We start from the raw sequence: 18,049 nt of genomic DNA on the forward strand, positions 1-18,049 counted from the left end.
ACAGCCTCATCCAGCTTGGCCTTAAACACCTCCAGAGATGGGGCCTCAGCCACTTCCCTGGGCAATCCATTCCAGCCTCTCACCACTCTCATGGTGAAGAACTTCCTCTTCATGGCCACTCTGAATCTCCCCACCTCCAGCTTTGCTCCATTCCCCCGAGTCCTGTCACTCCCTGAGAGCTAAAAAGTCCCTTCCCAGCTCTTTTGTAGGCCCCCTTCAGATACTGAAAGGCCACAAGAAGGTCACCTGGGAACCTCCTCTTCTGCAGACTGAACAGCCCCAACTCTTTCAGTCTGTCCTCACAGCAGAGCTGCTGCAGCCCTCTGAGCATCCTCGTGGTCCTATTATTTCTCATTTGTATATAATTGTAAATGCTTGTAAATATCTTATGTATATATCCTTGTGAATTGTTGCTTTGCAGTAAATAATAGCTTCATCTTCCTTCCAAGCTGCCTGAGCTAGTCTGGTACATTTTGATAGCAGGGGGGAAGTTGCTAACCTGCCACAGGGAGTAATACAGGCCTAAGTTCCTTCTTTGTGCAAGTAGAACATATGAATATGTGAAACTTGGCAAATGGAGAATTGCAACGAGCTTGTGGCCTCTGTGGTTGCTGGACACCTGAAAAGTGCTTCCCTTCCAGGGAGGGAGAGGACACCCAGTGCCTGCTCCGAAACTGGCACTTCCCATTCAAAGAGAAGGCAAGCTTCCACCTGATGTTAATCCTATAGAGCCAATGGATGGCACAACTCAACCAATTACATCTAATGCTACATATATTTACTAGGAACAGAATTATATTGCTTTTTGTTATTTTTTTTTCCCCTAGCTGGTTTTATTTTAGGGACAACTCTTGTTGCTTTGCAATAGGGGAGAAATCAAAAAAGAAGGCACATGATTTCTGCTGCTTCTGAAATCTTGGTATTGTTATGCTGAATAGCTGCAAACAATTTGCATTACAATGTAGCACAAATAAGAGATGCCACCAGCTGAAGTGTACAGCGAGCAAAATGGGGCTTGCAACCCAGTCTAAGTGGTTTGAGGCAAGATGGGACAGAGCTCAGGGGTGATAATCTGAAGTGCTATTTGGTCTCAGACAAGCCCTGTGGTCAGCAGAAGTCCTCTTTTTCAGATGTCCAGCTGATCTTAATTTTCACTATGAGCATAATGTGTGCAGTACAGATGCCAAAATTGTCAAGCAAAGGGGGACAGGGCAAATCCAAACCCCTATGGAACAGGATTAGGCAAGATTAAAGTCTGAAATGATCATACTGCACTGGGTAGTAGGTACTGCCACAGCCAACTCAATAAAACTCAGCAGGACGTTTGACATTGCACATTTTCAAGCAGCAAGTCATAAATCTATATTCATGTGAAATCTGCACTTGGTCTGATGGGAACAGAAACATGACACAGCTTCAGGTGCTGGCTGGAGGAATAAAGCGCAGGTTGCTGCCTTGCAGGGAGATCGCTGTTAGGAAGAATGGAAAGCCACTTGAATGTTGTATGTAATTATGCTTGTTTGCAGGGCTATGTAATTTTTACAAACCCACTGAGAAGCCTTAAAACCTGAGATTAAAACCAGCTATGGATATATTTTTAATGACAGCTGTCTCTGTAATTATATATATATATGCATAGCAGTTGGTATAAGAGTTGCCAGTTCAACAGTCCAAAGCCATAAGCAATTGCTTACCTTTTATGAATTAAACCACATGCTTAAGTGCATTGCTGGACAAGGAGTTACTTAAGTGTTTTGCTTAAATGTTGGGCTGAGCCGAGTCAGAATGAGTTTAAGTTCTTCTCAGCTCCGTGTTGGCATGAAATTACTTGCCTTGGAGGTAGCCTCTGTTTGAAGAGCACTGTCAGAAAAGTGGTATAGAGTTGATGTGCTCTTGCATCAGTATTGGGTTTCATTAACTCCACATAAGTGGTGCATGTGCTGCTTTGGCAGCATAGGAGGACCAGGGCATGGGATCTGTGTGGCAGGGTTGGCTGCAGTCTGGAGCTCTTTATTTGTCAGGGTTTGGATCAAATAGATCTTTGAACTGGTGCAGACTTCAGCCCTGCCAGCCCCTAACCATGAGGTAACCTATTTCTGGGTCCAATGTGAGTCATAGATGGTGAGGATATTTCTGGTTTCCAATTAAAAACAACAAAAAAAAGTGAAGCTCATAATCATGAGCAAAAGGTCTCTGAGCTGTAATGGGAACCAGCTGGTGTGGTAGGCCAGTTCAGACTCAAATCTGCCTTTGTTCAAAATGTGGCCCCACCATTATCACGGTTGGAAACAATCCTTGGTGCTGACACAGTAATGACAGCTTCATGTTTTAGACACATCTAATGGCACTAAGTCCTGATCTGAGCCAGCATTTATCAAGATAAGTAAGGCAGTCAGGCAAGAGCATGGTGGGCTGACTCTGCTCCCTTAGATAACGACCTGCATATTTCCTCCCTTGGAAGAATAATGAACGGAATATGACTGTCAAAATATTTCTCTCTGGAGAGACTCCAAAATAACTGACACTTGCATGAGCTCAGTGGCATCAGCAGTGTGAGCTTCCTCACAAACCTGGAGGAAGTGAAGCTGTGACCAAATGATGGGGAGATTTCTCCTTAAAGCAAAGCAGAGCTTAGCAGAATGATTCTTCTTATAACTCCCCATAGTTTTGACTTGCAATTCAGCCTCTCTTGGGAATAGCTCTACTATCATGGTCACTAAATGAGGTTAAGCTCTTCACAATGAGGGTAGTGAAATACTGGAGCAGTTTGCCCAGAGATGTGGTGGAGACTCCATGCCTGGAGACATTCAAGATCAAACTAAATGGGGCCCTGTGCAACCTGATGTAGTTGAAGATGACCATGCTTACTGTAGGGAGATTGGACAAGATGACCTTAGAGGATCCTTTCCAGCCCAATGACTTTCTGCAGCCTTTTGGGACTGATGGACAAGGTCCTGGTGATTTCATGAGACTGGTTCTTACCGAGCATTGCCTTACACTGGTGTTAGCTGCAGTGTTTGCTAGAATTCCAAACAAGAGGCCTTGAGCACAGCCCTATGAGGAGAGGCTGAGGGAGCTGGGATTGGTTAGCCTGGAGAAGAGGAGGCTCAGGGGTGACCTTACTGCTGTCTACAACTACCTGTGGGGTGGTTGTGGCCAGGAGGAGGTTGCTCTCTTCTCTCAGGTGGCCAGCACCAGAACAAGAGGACACAGCCTCCGGCTACACCAGGGGAAATTTAGGCTGGAGGTGAGGAGAAAGTTCTTCACTGAGAGAGTCATTGGACACTGGAATGGGCTGCCCAGGGAGGTGGTGGAGTCGCCGTCCCTGGAGCTGTTCAAGGCAGGATTGGACGTGGCACTTGGTGCCATGGTTTAGCCTTGAGCTCTGTGGTAAAGGGTTGGATGTGATGATCTGTGAGGTCTCTTCCAACCCTGATGATACTGTGATACTATCAGGGAATCAGGCCTTGCATGTTCAGCTGCACTGCTCTTGGATTTTCCTGGATGACTGGAAAGTAGCTCTGCTAATGACTTGTCTCCAAAATAAAGTGCACACACAAATTCATGCAGAGCTTAATGTGCTCGTCTGGCAGACCCTCTCTCTGTTTGCCTTCCTGAGTTCTGGGGAGTGCATCTCACCAGCTAGGAGGCTGTTTCGGGAAGCTGTTGTTGTTTTAGGGAGGATCCATTGAAAAAGTCGTAGCTGGCGATTTGAAAGGTGTTATTTAGAGTGGTAGTGTGCTGCTGCCTGACCAAAAGAGGAGGGTGGTTGGAGCTCAGGGAGAGCTGAGGCCCATGCCACACAGGGCAGGCTTGTCCTGTGGCGGAGAAGTGCTGTAACGGTAGAGTAAGCTCCAGCCATGCTGCAGCACAGGTCAGAGCTGTCAAGTGTACATAAAGGGCTTTCCCTGTAGTACAGGTCAGGTCATGCTGCTGATCAAATGAGCCCTGCTGAGGTGTCGTAACACTCTCCAGTCTGGGCAGCTGGGAGGGAAGAGAGCAGGGTTTTGCAAGACTGGATTAAGGTAAGGTAAGTTTGTTCTCTTTTCATTCTTCCAATTTTGTCTCTGTTGGGTTAAACTGTGATGAACTTACTTTTTACTGTAGCAAAAGGGCTGACACTAGTGCTGATGAAGTGACTTTTGTATTCTTACTTGACCTCTGTTCCATGCTATTCACTGCAGGTTTCAGGAATTTTCTGTATGGGCAGCCAAGAAAATTTCTTGTATCTGAAAGCAGCAGGGGGTGGTGGGGAGCTCTGTCAACTTTTCATCTGCCAAGATCCCTCTTTTTCTGAGTGTTTTGAGGTTGTCTGGGGAATGCTAAAGGAGATCAGGGCAGTAGGATTTGTCATTCGGGACCTGCTGCGCATCCAGCTGCGAGACAGACAAACAGATGCAAACTGCCCATCCCTGGAGATGTTTAAAACACAGAGGTGTGGTGCTGAGGGCTAAAGATTAGCAACAAACTTGATAGATAATGTTTGGACTCGTAGGTTTTCCCAACTGAAACAATTGTGGAGTCAAGTGTGAAAAGCCTTTTAGTCCTCATGCCTCTACAGGGATGATACTGGAATCCAAGCTTCTCTCCATGTAGTTTGAAACAAGAGTAGGATGCTGGCATAGGAATTGCTCTTTGTCAAATGCAGAAAGCACACAGATGAGACAGCAGGATGCAATGCTCAGGAGAGTGTCTGGAGAGCAGGGAACACTGCTGGGAAGATGTTCAGGTGCCTGGGGAGGCAGAAATCTGAACTTGCACTGAATGCCTATTACCTTGTCCTTCCCTGCTGCATGCTGTGGGGCTACTCACTGGCTCATGCAGTGCTATGTTGGGTGAAGAAGCTGCCCAGGACAGGGACAGTTTCCTGCCCCCCACCACACAGCACCAAGGACTCTCACCTGCTCCCCAGTTGGGCACATGGAATTAAAGCAGACAGCAGGAGAAAGGTGTTTTTTCAGCTCTGAGAAGCAGTGAATGGCATCACAGACAAGGCAAACAGGCAGTGAAGAGTGGGTGGGAACAACCCCCCTCTGTTTGCCTTTGTTTTTTAACAATTGATATTTACAATGAAGTCCAACCCCTCCCTCCAAACAAATGTTGGTGTTTTTTTTTACGGGAGATGATTCTCCCAAGAAAGGATGGTAAAACATCAGCAATAAAACAATATTTATAGAGCTATGTGTTTGTGGAAGTTACTGTGGTTTTCTAGGTAAATAGTTGCTGGGTTAGTCAAAATAATGTGTGTGTCTGTCAAAATCCTTGTGTCGTGTGGAATATTTCCCACACAGTTTCACAGAGAGCCTCCTTTTAACTGCTGGTGGTAATCCTGTAATGCTGCGTTAGGTTTTTAATAGCTTGCAAAGGTCTCTGATTGATTTTTCACACATTTATTTCCACAGCAATAAGGTTTTACATACTGAGATGTGGGAAGGAAGGGGGGGAAAAAAGTAATCAGAGGATGCTGAATGTGTTGCAAAACCTGTGCCTAAATGGCTCTCCTTTTAAAAGGCACTCAACCTGGAGGTGGTTAAACTAATTACATTAGCAGTACTTAAGGAGGGCTGGAAAGTTTGCGCTTTCTCAACTAAGGGATCACTTCTTTTCCTCAAAGATGAAGTGATTTGCACAAACCTCACTGAAAAGCCCCGGCTAAGCTGCGTGCTGACTCCTGCAGCGTGGGTGCTTCCCCAAGTGCCTTTTGACAGTAACATGAGCTGCAGATCCTGGTGGCTTGGTGAGGCTGTGGTGGCCCTGCTCAACCCTATGCCCACATCCCATCAAAGCAGTGCTGCCTGGCTGTGGAGTTTGGCCGTGCCTTGGCTCTCCATCAGCTCAAACGCTGTTTGCTGCAGCACTCCCTGCCTTGTCATCTCATCTTATTTCTGAGCACTAGAAGAGTAGTGCAGAGATATGGGGATAATTGGATGTGGCTTAGAAAGGATCTGGAAATGTGAGTTTCAGTCCTTGCTCTCCTGCTATACAACCGTGCCCAGCTCCAGCAGTGCTGTTTTTCACTGTCCACTGAATCTGGAAACCCTCTGGGCTGCCTTTGTGTCCCCTGGCTGACTGCTGGCCTCCAGGTGCTGCATCAGACAACAGAATAGAAAAGAACACCTGATGTGACACAAGTGACAATTATGACCCAGAACCTCCCCTAGGAATTGTCCTGACAAGTTAAACTTCAAATATCTGCAAAGCCTTGATGAAGTTTAACGGGCTGTAGGCTGTTGTCGTTGACATAGCAAACATCATTATAGGGCATATTTCCTTCAGTATCTCTCAGCAGCTTGTACAAAGACTGGAGCCCAGCTTGGCTCTTTCAGGGCCCTGAGTAAACAAACAAGCATGCATCCTACTTTAGAGAAGAAAAAGAAAGGCTGGCAATTAAGAAAAGACATCTCGCGTTGCACAAAGGGGGAGGATTGTAAACCACCCTTTGCAGGGAGTCAGTGCAAACGCATTCAGTCGAGTTTAAAATCTTAGCACAATGAAATACCCTGAACCTAAATAGCAAGAAATCAATTTTCTTTAGAAAAAGTGCAATAAAGAACATTAAATGATCATTTGACTAGATAACTGCAGCTTACTCTGTGGTATAATTGTCAGCTTGCCTGTGCACAAGAATGGAATTAAAGTGTGTGTGGGGGTATGGTTTAGCTGTCCCCTTCTTTACAGTGACAATAACTTCCTTGTTTTCTCTAGTGAGTAGATGTTTATATTCTAATTTTGTCTCTGCAGGCTACACAGAGCCTTAAACTTGCAAAAGGGATTTGTGTGCAGCTTGCTTGTCAAGAACAAACACTAGTCAAAAGAAAGGCATGACTTATTGACCTTGAGTTCACTGAACCTTCCTCTGGATGCTTCCGCACCACTAAGGAATCAGCTTCTCCCAAAATTGAAGTTCCCAGATTAGAATAGAAGCTTTGACAAAGGACCTGTATGGCTTTGCAAATACACATCGATTAGAGGGCTTTAGGAGAGCTTTGTTAGAACAGTGGGATTATGAAAAGCAAATATTTGAGAGGTGAGAAACCAACTGAGGTCAAAGTTGATGAAAAGCAGACTTTTGAAATGATGGAATTTCTTATTTGCATTTTGGCTAAAAATCTTCACTCTGTCTTCACCTGTTACAGGACTCGTTTGGAGGTACAGTGACAGTATCTTTCCCCCCTTAGTCATGTTGTCAAGGTGATGGTATGCTGTGAAAAGAGAGGATGACTTCCACAAAGACAGACCTCCTTTCTGGTGTGTGCCCAGTATTTGTTTTGTGATACCTGCTTCAGATTGGTTGGTTGCATCTTCCAAGCTGTTCAAAGTTTCTAAGGAAGCTTACAGGACTGTTTCACATTCACACTCTCCCAGTATCTGAGTATCTCTCAGTATTCAATCACTAACTGAGACTTACTCTAGAATTTCTTTTTTTTTCCTGAGGAAACACCTCTAAAAAATCCAACCCAGAGGTTTTCCTGCAGTCTGAGGGCTAAATGAACCTTTGACAGTTTTAAACTGGTTCTCAAACATTTTGAAGCTTTGCAACTCCACCTCTTTTCGAGCCACAAATACAAGGCAATGCCAAGATGTAAGATAGAACAGCTAAGTATTTCCTGTACAGGACTGTGGCGGTGCATGCTTTCACTACAGGAACATGCATTTGCACACATATGTGTCTGTGATGTGGATGTTGGTGCTAAATACTTCTGTGTATACCTAGAATCATAGAATCAGTCAGGGTTGGAAGGGACCACAAGGATCATCTAGTTCCAACCACCCTGCCATGCCCAGGGACACCCTACCCTAGATCAGGCTGCCCACAGCCTCATCCAGCCTGACCTTAAACACCTCCAGGCATGGGGCCTCAACCACCTCCCTGAGCAACCCACTCCAGGCTCTCACCACTCTCATGCTGAACAACTTCCTCCTTATGTCCAGGCTGAACCTCCACACCTCCAGCCTTGCTTCATTCCCCCCAGTCCTGTCACTCCCTGAGAGCTTGAAAAGTCCCTCTCCAGCTTTTTTGTAGGCCCCTTTCAGATACTGAAAGGCCACAATAAGGTCATCTCAGAGCCTCCTCTTCTCCACAAAATGAAAGAGAATTTTATTTGGAATGCATATGCATAGTAGTTTGGAAGTATGTACATAGTACTTTGGAAGTAAGTACATAATAGTTTGGAAGTATGTACATAATAAAATTGGATATCATAGAGCCATAGAATGGAAGCACAGAACAGACTCATAGAACAGAATCATAGAACTGAATTGTAGAAAAGAATCGTAGGAAGGTTTGGGTTGGAAGGGACCTTAAAGATCATCCACTTCCAACCCCACTGCTGATGGCAGGGACATCTTTCACTAGCCCAGGTTGCTCAAAGCTCCACCCAACACGGCTTTGAACACCTCCAGGGAGAGGGCATCTGTAGCTTTCTCTGGCAACATGTTCCAGTGTCTCACCACCCTTGCTGCAGAGAAGTTTTTCTTAATATCCACTCTAAGTTCCCCCTCTTCTAGCCCCAAGTCATTCCCCCTTACCCTTTCAGTACAGGCCCTTGTAAAATGCATTTTTCCTATGTTCATGATGTTCACAAATACCACCTGTGGGGATGGTGGTAACTTCTTCCCTAACCAGTTTAATGTGTTGGTTCCAAGGGTATAACTCCTTTATATTTAACTTGTTTAGTGGTGAAGGTATTTGTGTGATGAGAAAACTTGGAAAACTGAGAAAACTTGTTTTGCTTACCCCATAAGCTGCAGAGTTTGCTTTGATGATAGTATGTCATAACTCCTTCTGGGTGCCAGTCAAAACAAAGACTTTGCCCTGTACACAAGCCGTTCTTGTTTGGATGGTTTTGGTGTTTTGAAATGTGGAGTAATATCCAAGACAGATTATTTTGCTTCCTGTAGCTGAACAAGGATAAGGCTGAAAGCGTGGAGAATCTTTAGAGCAACAGAGGATTTGATCCCCTTAACGCAGTGCTGTTGGGATGCTGTGCTGTGCTATGGGCAGTTTAAAAGCAAAAGGAGAAGGGGAAAAAACAAAGTGAAATATTTCAAATCATCCATTTTTGCTGAAAGAAGATGATTGGGTCTGTTGAGCAATCAAACCTAATGGAAAATACTTCTTCAGTCTCTGGAAGCTTTTAGAGGCAGAGTAAATTTTAGATACATATTTATTTTCCTATTTCTCTTTCCCATCCCTTACACCACTTAGTTGAATTACTGAGGGTGCTTCTGTTTTCTTGTGCTGGTACTCTTATGTCATTTAAACTACAGTTGTTGCACTTAGGTCCATTCACTGCTATTTTTCTGGCTAGGAGAAATCTAGAAGTTGTCTCTTGAAGCTTAGATGGATTACTGTCTACAACTACCTGAAGGGACATTGTAGCCAGGTGGGGGGTGGCCTCTTCTCCCAGGCAACCAGCAATAGAACAAGGGGACACAGTCTCAAGTTGTGCCAGGGGAGATCTAGGCTTGATGTTAGGAGGAAGTTGTTGGCAGAGAGAGTGATTGGCATCGGAATGGGCTGCCCAGGGAGGTGCTGGAGTCACCGTCCCTTGACGTGTTGAAGCAAAGCCTGGCTGAGGCACTTAGTGCCATGGTCTAGTTGACTGGCTAGGGCTGGGTGCTAGTTTGGACTGGATGATCTTGGAGGTCTCTTCCAACCTGGTTGATTCTATGATTCTATGGACAAAACAAAGTATTCCATGAAACAACCCCAAAATGACAGTCAGCACTGTGAAACACAACACTGTTCACACAGCTAGCTCATGGCTCAGCTTTGCTCAGGTGTCTGACTGCTCTGCTTAAAGCCTGAGATGATAGTTATGTTTCAAGACAAGCTCAGGTTTTCTGATTTGGGATACCTGCTAGAGGGGGTGGGAAAGAATGTGTGGAGCTGCAAACGAGCCATTTGCTGCTTGTCTGTGCAACCAAACTAGGACAGTCCTGGGTCAGTATGCTGGCTGCGGTGACAAAAGGAGTGAGTTCTAGAAGAGGAGCCAGAGCACAGGGTCTTTATGCCACAGTCTTTCTCTGTTGCCTTTATTGCAGCTTTTCTTGGTCAGAAGGTGAAGATTATATATCACACCCTGAAAACCTGCTACTTCAAGTGTCCTTTCTTGGCTGTAAAATAGAAACAACTTTTCAGTTTCTGAACTGGTTTGGGATCTGTGGGTGAAAAGACTTCATAGCTATCAAGATCAGCTCTCCTTTCAGTGAGTCTGCTTTAGAGATTCCTGAACCAAAACCATCACTCTCTTGCTTTCTCTTAGGCTGAGAATTTGATTTTTAGGCTGAGATAGAGTTTTACAGCTGTCTAGTAGTCTGAACTAAGATTATCAACTGTCTCAAGTAGAAGACAAGAAGAAGAATAGTGCATAGCCTCAGACAAGGCAGCACAATGAAATCTCCAGCACTCTTTTTGAGGTGTCTTGGGAGAGTTAATCGTATCCCTGCAACACCACTTGTTATCAAACCACTATTTGTCATGCATTCATGAGAGGACTACACCCACCAGTGGTAAACAGGGGAGAGCAGTAGCACAGAGAGTGCTCTCTTGGTGACCACCCAATCAGTGCTGAACCCAGAGCTGTTCAGGTTGCTTTGTAATGCAGATTTCTCTAGCTAGAGGTTGGAAGTCTATCAAAAGCAATGCAAGTGCAAGCTAATTTAATAATGCCTGTGGAAGACAAATCCCAGGAGCTGTTAAAAATGTCAGAACTGAAGAAGCTTTTATGTGGACCATTTTACTCTTGGACCAGTTTTGGCCCCAGATGTTTCTCCCCTCTCCTCTCCCCTCTCCTCTCCCCTCTCTCTTTTCTCTCTCCTCTCTCTTTTCTCTCCCCTCTCTCTTTTCTCTCCCCTCTCTCTTTTCTCTCCCCTCTCTCTTTTCTCTCCCCTCTCTCTTTTCTCTCCCCTCTCTCTTTTCTCTCCCCTCTCTCTTTTCTCTCCCCTCTCTCTTTTCTCTCCCCTCTCTCTTTTCTCTCCCCTCTCTCTTTTCTCTCCCCTCTCTCTTTTCTCTCCCCTCTCTCTTTTCTCTCCCCTCTCTCTTTTCTCTCCCCTCTCTCTTTTCTCTCCCCTCTCTCTTTTCTCTCCCCTCTCTCTTTTCTCTTCTCTTCTCTTCTCTTCTCTTCTCTTCTCTTCTCTTCTCTTCTCTTCTCTTCTCTTCTCTTCTCTTCTCTTCTCTTCTCTTCTCTTCTCTTCTCTTCTCTTCTCTTCTCTTCTCTTCTCTTCCCTTCCCTTCCCTTCCCTTCCCTTCCCTTCCCTTCCCTTGAGCTGCAGTTTGGATTTCAAGTGGGCAAGAGCACTGTTTTAAAGGTAGGTCAACGTCCAGCTGAATGACAGTGGGCACACAGAGAAACCAGCTGCAGTTTAGGCTGCCCCTGCTAGCCAGGTGCTGCAAAGGCAGGCTGGCTGTTAAGCTTGCAAGCAGGCAGGGGTGAGAAAAGGTCAGGAAGAATCTTGCTGTTCCCAGTGTCTGTCAGTAAGTAATCATGCAGATAAAAATCACACCACTCCCTCAGCTCAACAAAAAATTTCTTTCTCTATCTATATATCCATATAACTTTACAATACAAGCCTCAGGGCATCTCTTGTCCTTATCTAAACAAAAGTCTTCTCTGAAAACCTTAGTCATGCAAGTTATGGCATGAAATCACCCTTTCAGCAGAAAAATGGTAATTTTGCATCTGGAGTCAAAGGAGGACTGGCTTGGTGTACAAAGCTATTATGTTTCTCAGATCCAATCACCCTTGGTAATTCGGGAGCAGCTCAGTCTGAACGGGCTTTTTTTTTTCAGTGCAGGCATATATCCCACTGAAGCTGTACCTGGATTTCCCTTTGGGTCCTGCTGGCATATAAATGCTGTGTAGTTTTATCTGCCTTCTCCACAGAAAGCTAAGAGAAATGTCAAACAAAGCAAAGCCAACAACAAAAGTGGGAATGACCTGTGAATAAATGCAGGGCTGCAACGCTGGATTGTTGCACTGTCAATTGAAGTGAGGAGAGAAGAGGTGTCCTGGAGAAGAGCAGGAGTTTTGCACGGGGCAAGCACCCTGGTGGTGCAGCTCTTGTGAGATATTTCCAGTCTTCCTGCTGGGTAATTTAGCAGTGGAAGTCCTGCTGCGTGTGGTTGCTGGATGCCACCGCTTTTGCTTTCTGCGTTTGGTGCAGAGGAGCAGACTTCCCTCTATTGTGTTCGGTGACTCTTCTGCTCCTTGATCCCAGTTGTCTGTGGGCCAGCACACAGTGTGGCTTTGCACACCACAAGGAGAAGGAAGAGGGAGTTGTGTGCTCTACTTGGGCAGCGTTTGCAGACTTCTGGGTGGGTAGGGAAGCAGATGATGCAGGTAGGTAAGCAGATACAGCTATCTCCTGGGAAACAAATTTCTGTGCTGGAATCCTTTTCCACAAAGAGAAGCCTCTCTGGATTCCTCAATTTGTAGGGCATTAACTTGCACAGCTCACATGTGAAAGGTTGTTAAAATCATTCTTAAAACCAATTACATCTAATGATCATTTTCTCTGTCTTCCTGGTCTGAAAATAATTTATTTGTCCTTATTACTTCAGGCACAAAGCTGAACTGACTCTTCCTTTAAATAATCCTGCTCTCAGCTGGTTGCATTGTTCACCCCGTTCTGTCAGTTTAAAGATAGGCTTCCCTTTCTTGATGTAATCTAAATGAAGCCCTGAGCAGCTCTTTCCCATGTGGGTGGTGGGATTCTGGGCAGAGGTGGCCAGCTCCATCCCTAGGGGTGGCTGTTCTCCAAGGTGGGAAGAGGACTGTGCCCAGGGCTTGCTGCCAGGAGAGGAGGAGGAAACTCTTCTGGCTGGCTGGAAAAGAGAGGGAGAACTGTGTGTGACCTGTGGGGTGGCTCTTGTTGTCGGCAACAGCTTTATTACATTGTTCTCTTCCTGATACTTCTGCAGTGTGCATTGCTCTGTGGAAGAGCTCCTATAGGATCAGCTCCCTCCCTGCTCCAGACAAGACAGTAACTGGTAAGCCTTGATTTCTTTCCTTAATTATAGTGTCTCAGTGCAAAACTTCACAATGATCTTTAAACACAGCTGATCAGTGGGAACTGCACTGTTATTTCTTGACATTTCCTCTGCCTTGGTTTTTCACCCTGTTGGAGAGGTGAAAAGCAAGCTTTTACAGTTTTCCTGCTCTTCAGGTTTTAAACAGTGTGATGTTGTTTCTGCTCCAGTTTTAAATGTTTACATTGCCTCTAACTGGAGACCTGGTCCCCTGCTTCCTCCTGCAATCTCTAAATGCACGGGGGATTTGGAAAGTGCTGCTCCTACTCCTCGCTTCACTGTTTGTGATGCTGGGCAGTGATGCATTCAGATTATCACAGCATGGGTGAAGTAATACCCACTTCTTCACTTACATCCTCTAACTGCGCCTCAGAGAGCCTCATCACTTGGATTACTCAGGGGAAAGTCAACGACTTATGCTCTTTTGATTGAAAACACAGAGTGCAGTGTGGAGATTTAAAAGATACCCTAATTTGTTTTGAAACGGCCCTTAATGTGCTGGTACTTTTTTTCTCCTCATTGCTTTGTTAGACTGTGATTTTCCCATTTAGCTTCTATTCCCAAAAACCTACCAAATGATCCTGATTTACTTTGGCCATCTGTTAAATGCTGAGCTGCCTGGGGAACAAAGCAAGGGAGCTGCAGTCCTGATGGGAATATTGAAGGAGAGCTGTGAAACCCGACTGTGATCTCCCAATGATAGGGTAATTTGAGCCACGCAGCCTTACTGCTGTTCCTCTGGCTAGCATGGGGTGTGCACAGAAATGGTTTAAAATGTGCAGCTCTGAACACGTTAAGGAGGTTGTAGCCAGGCAGGGCTTGTCTCTTCTCCCAGGCACCCAGTGACAGAACAAGAGGACACAGTCTCGAACTGCACCAGGGGAGGTTCAGGCTGGATGTTAGGAAGAAGTTCTTCAGGGAAAGAGTGATTGGCATTGGAATGGGCTGCCCGGGGGGGGGGGTGGTGGAGTCATTGTCCCTGGAGGTGTTTAAGAAGAGGCTGGATGAGGCACTTAGTGCCATGGTTTAGTTACTTAGAAGGGTTAGGTTCTAGGTTGGAGTTGATGATCTCAAAGGTCTTTTCCAACCTGGTTAATTCTGTGATCTTTAACTGCTGTTATTAAGTATATTTATCTTGTTTAAGACCACCTCAGGCCTTTCCTTTTTGAGATCTACGACTTTGCTGTGTCACTTGGGAGCAGTGGTAGGATGCTGGGACCTGTTTCATTCCCTCACTCACAGATGCAGAGATTTCTGGTTTTGGCTGCCACTAGTAGTGTAATCTCAGTTCTCCTCCCCTCCACCTCCAGTTGCAACCAGTATTAAAGCATTTTTTTGATTCTTTCCTAGCAGCTGAAGCAAACTCTGCTGCATTTTAGCTTCCTTCTGCAGGACAGATTTACTCACTGTGGTTACTCTGTGGTTGCCACATGGTAGTTACATTAAAGGCACCGCTCCTTAATCTAATGAAACAGAAATCCATGAGATGTATAAAACCATTCTATTATTCTCCTACTTTCAAGAACATTTCCTGTTCTACTCTCTCTCCCTCCTCACTTGTCTCAGGAATATGGGTTCAGTATGTTGGAGGGGAGGTTTCAAACAGTGTTAAAATATGTCTGTTGGGAGTTTGGCAGCTGTGAGTGCAGAGGTGATGCTCCTGTCTGAAGAGAATGATAGCTATTTATCTATGAAGTATGAGTCAGTATCTAGAGTTGTTGATTGTTTGATGGCATTGCAGAAGGCACACTCTTGCCTGACTAAAGATCAAAATCCTTACAAAAAGAGCTCTAAGGGTTTAATGCCATTAAATATGCATCCAGAGATAGGGATCTGCTCTGTTTGTCTGGATCTGGAGAACAAATAGTAACCTGAATAGGGGCTTAGAAAAAAAGTGTTCAAGGCTATTTTTAGGTGCATTGACACCAGTCCTTGTGAAGTGTCCAAGAAGCAGCACATATTTAGACTCTTACTTCAAGCCACAAAACAAGCAGTGCTGTATCTCAGAGACTTGATCTAAGTCTATCTCACTGCTTTTGCATTTCTAAGTTGTGCTATTATCATAATAGGGAGTTTAAGAGCACACAGGGCAGGGAAAAAACCATTTTGCCTATAAGTTTTTGAGTGGATGGATCACTTGTGTAGGAGTGCTTGAGTGACTCTGAGAGCTGGCAATTGGAGTTGGGAGTGCTGGCCCCCTCTGACTGCTCCAGCACTTCTCTGAGTCAGATTGTTTGCTCTCTGGACTTCAGTATAAGGTTTAGTCAGAGACGAGTTGACAACAGAACTCATTTGTGAGTCATCTACTTAATCCTGCTCCAGACAGAAGGTTCTTCCTTTTGCTTTATTAACTGGTCTGTTAGCTCCATTTTCTTGCTGTCAGTTGTGTAGATTGTTGCCTTTGTTTTTTCTTTCCAATACAAATTAGATTTTTTTCCCTCTCTGTGCTCTCAGTTCTTGCATTGATGGCATTTTTATCCGTCACAAGGGTTTCCTGCCTCTGCAGATCAGCCCTGGTTTGTGCCATAGTCAAGTACACTACTTCCAGTCCTAAAGGGAAAACTGTCTGGGAGGTTTCCCATGAAGAAACTAATCTAATCCACCTGAGCTGGCAAAAGACTTCTGTGAGCTTTGAAACAGAAGAATAGTGAAGAGGTGATTTGGTACAATCAGCATGGCTTCACCAAGGGCAAATCCTGCCTGACAAACCTGGTGACCTTCTATGAACAAGTTGGTGAGCAACTGATATCATTTACCTGGACTGACCAAGGTCTTTGACACTGTCCTGCACCACATCCTGGTCTCCAAGCTGATGAAACATGGGTGTGATGGGTGGACCATGAGATGGATAAAGAACTGGCCACACCCAAAGAGTGGCTGTCAATGGCTCCATGGCCAAGTGGAGGCCAGTGACAAGTGGAGTCCCTCAGGGATCAGTCCTGGGACCAGTCTTGTTCAGCATCTTTGTCGGTGCCGTGGACAGAGGCATTGAGTACACCTTCAGCAAGTTTTCTGGTGACACCAAGCTGTGTGGTGCAGCAGCCAGGCTGGAGGGCAGGGATACCATCCAGAGGGACCTGGACAGGCTGGAGAGGTGGGCACAAACCAACCTCATGAAGTTCAACAAGACCAAGTGCAGGTTCTTGCATCTGGGTCGAGGCAATCCCAAGCACCAATACAGGCTGGGCAGTGGTTGGCTGGAGAGCAGCCCTGAGGAGAGGGACTTGGGGGTGCTGGTGGATGAGAAGCTCAACATGAGCCAGCAGTGTGCACTTGCAGCCCAGAGGGCCAACCAGAGCCTGGGCTGCATCAGGAGAAGTGTGGCCAGCAGGGCAAGGGTGGTGATTCTCTCCCTCTACTCTGCTCTGCTGAGACCCCACCTGGAGTACTGCATCCAGTTCTGGAGCCCCCATTACAAGAGGGATGTGGAGATGCTGGAGCATGCCCAGAGCAGGGCCATGAGGATGCTCAGAGGGCTGCAGCAGCTCTGCTGTGAGGACAGACTGAAAGAGTTGGGGCTGTGCAGGCTGGAGAAGAGGAGGCTCCCAGGTGACCTTCTTGTGGCCTTCCACTATCTGAAGTGGGCCTACAAAAAATCTGGGGAGGGACTTTTGAGGCTCTCAGGGAGTGACAGGACTGGGGGGAATGGAGCAAAGCTGGAGGTGGGGAGAGTCAGAGCGGCCATGAAGAGGAAGTTGTTGAGCATGAGAGTGGTGAGAGGCTGGAATGGGTTGCCCAGGGAGGTGGCTGAGGCCCCATGCCTGGAGATGTTTAAGGCCAGGCTGGATGAGGCTGTGGCCAGCCTGCTCTAGGGTAGGGTGTCCCTGCCCATGGCAGGAGGGTTGGAATGAGATGGTCCTTGTGGCCCCTTCCAACCCTGCTTGATTCTATTATTCTCTGAAATGTGCTAGTCTGTGCCTTGTGAGTAACACTTGTCACTTTTATAGCAAGGCAATAATAATTTAAAGTGAGGATGATCATGGAGGGGTCTGTAGGTCTGTGACCCATGAGAAATTCTCCTGGCAGCTGCTAGAAATTTCTGAGGTGAAATACCAAACCCTGTGAGATACTCCAGGCTGTGCTGCCAACTGAAACCTGAGTTAGGGTTTATGGAGGTCTATGAAACTTTCAAGAGAACCACAGCCAGTTTTTGGTTTCAGCAGTTTCACAGTGTTGCCATAGGTTCATTTAAATGCTGAATACATGGAAATGAGCTCCTCTCCTTCCATGTGAATGCTAATTTAGTGCACTTTGTTTAGCTGCAACGGCAACACGGCCTTTGGAAGCGTTCTGTGTGCGTTAGTCATCAATATCTGAGCGATGCTTCTATTGTGCTCCTCTGCCAATGGCCCCAAAAAGCAGCAGCATTTCATCTGTTCCAGCTGGGATAAGAAAGACTGACACACTGCACAGCAACTAAAAATGGCATCCTAGGGCATGGTTATTGGACCTTCCTGGCTGCAGCAGGGAGGGACTGCGTTTCTAGCACACTGCAGCGTTTGGGATTACCGCTGTGAGCTGTCCTGCATCAGGACAGGTTGGGAAGTGATCTGCTGGAGAGCAGCCCTGTGGAGAGGGACGTGGTGGATAACATCCATGGCACATCCATGTGCCCTTGTAGCTAAAAAAGCCAATGGGATCCCGGGGTATATTAAGAAGAGTGTGTCTAGCAGATCAAGGGAGGTTCTCCTCCCCATCTACTTAGCCTTGGTGAGACCTCATCTTGAGTACTGCCTTCAGTTTTGGGCTCCCCAGTTGAAGAGGGACAGAGATCTGCTGGAGAAGGTCCAGGGGATGGTGGCAAGGATGATGAGGGGACTGGAACACTGCCTGATGAGGAGAAGCTGAGGGACCTGGGTCTTTTTAGTCTGGAGAAGAGGGTATTTAATAAATGTTTATAAGTATCTGAGGGCTGGGAGTCAGAAGGGGGAAGACAGGATCTGCTCACTGCTCCCTGGGACAGGACAAGGAGCAATGGATGTAAGCTGCAGCACAGGAGGCTCCACCTCAACATAA

The 18,049-nt window shown here is 46.0% G+C and overlaps 1 long non-coding RNA gene across 2 annotated transcripts in view; it reads left to right on the plus strand.

Moving 5' to 3' along the window:
• Positions 1-18,049, plus strand: part of LOC135188918 (uncharacterized) — a 54,000-nt gene that overhangs the window by 14,537 nt on the left and 21,414 nt on the right. For both annotated transcript variants that reach the window (XR_010307889.1, XR_010307888.1), the window contains exon 2: positions 12,926-12,994. This is a non-coding gene — a long non-coding RNA (uncharacterized LOC135188918). The remainder of the gene's footprint in view (positions 1-12,925; positions 12,995-18,049) is intronic.

Source organism: Pogoniulus pusillus, chromosome 30, assembly GCF_015220805.1.
Source record: "Pogoniulus pusillus isolate bPogPus1 chromosome 30, bPogPus1.pri, whole genome shotgun sequence".
Taxonomy (NCBI): domain Eukaryota; kingdom Metazoa; phylum Chordata; class Aves; order Piciformes; family Lybiidae; genus Pogoniulus; species Pogoniulus pusillus.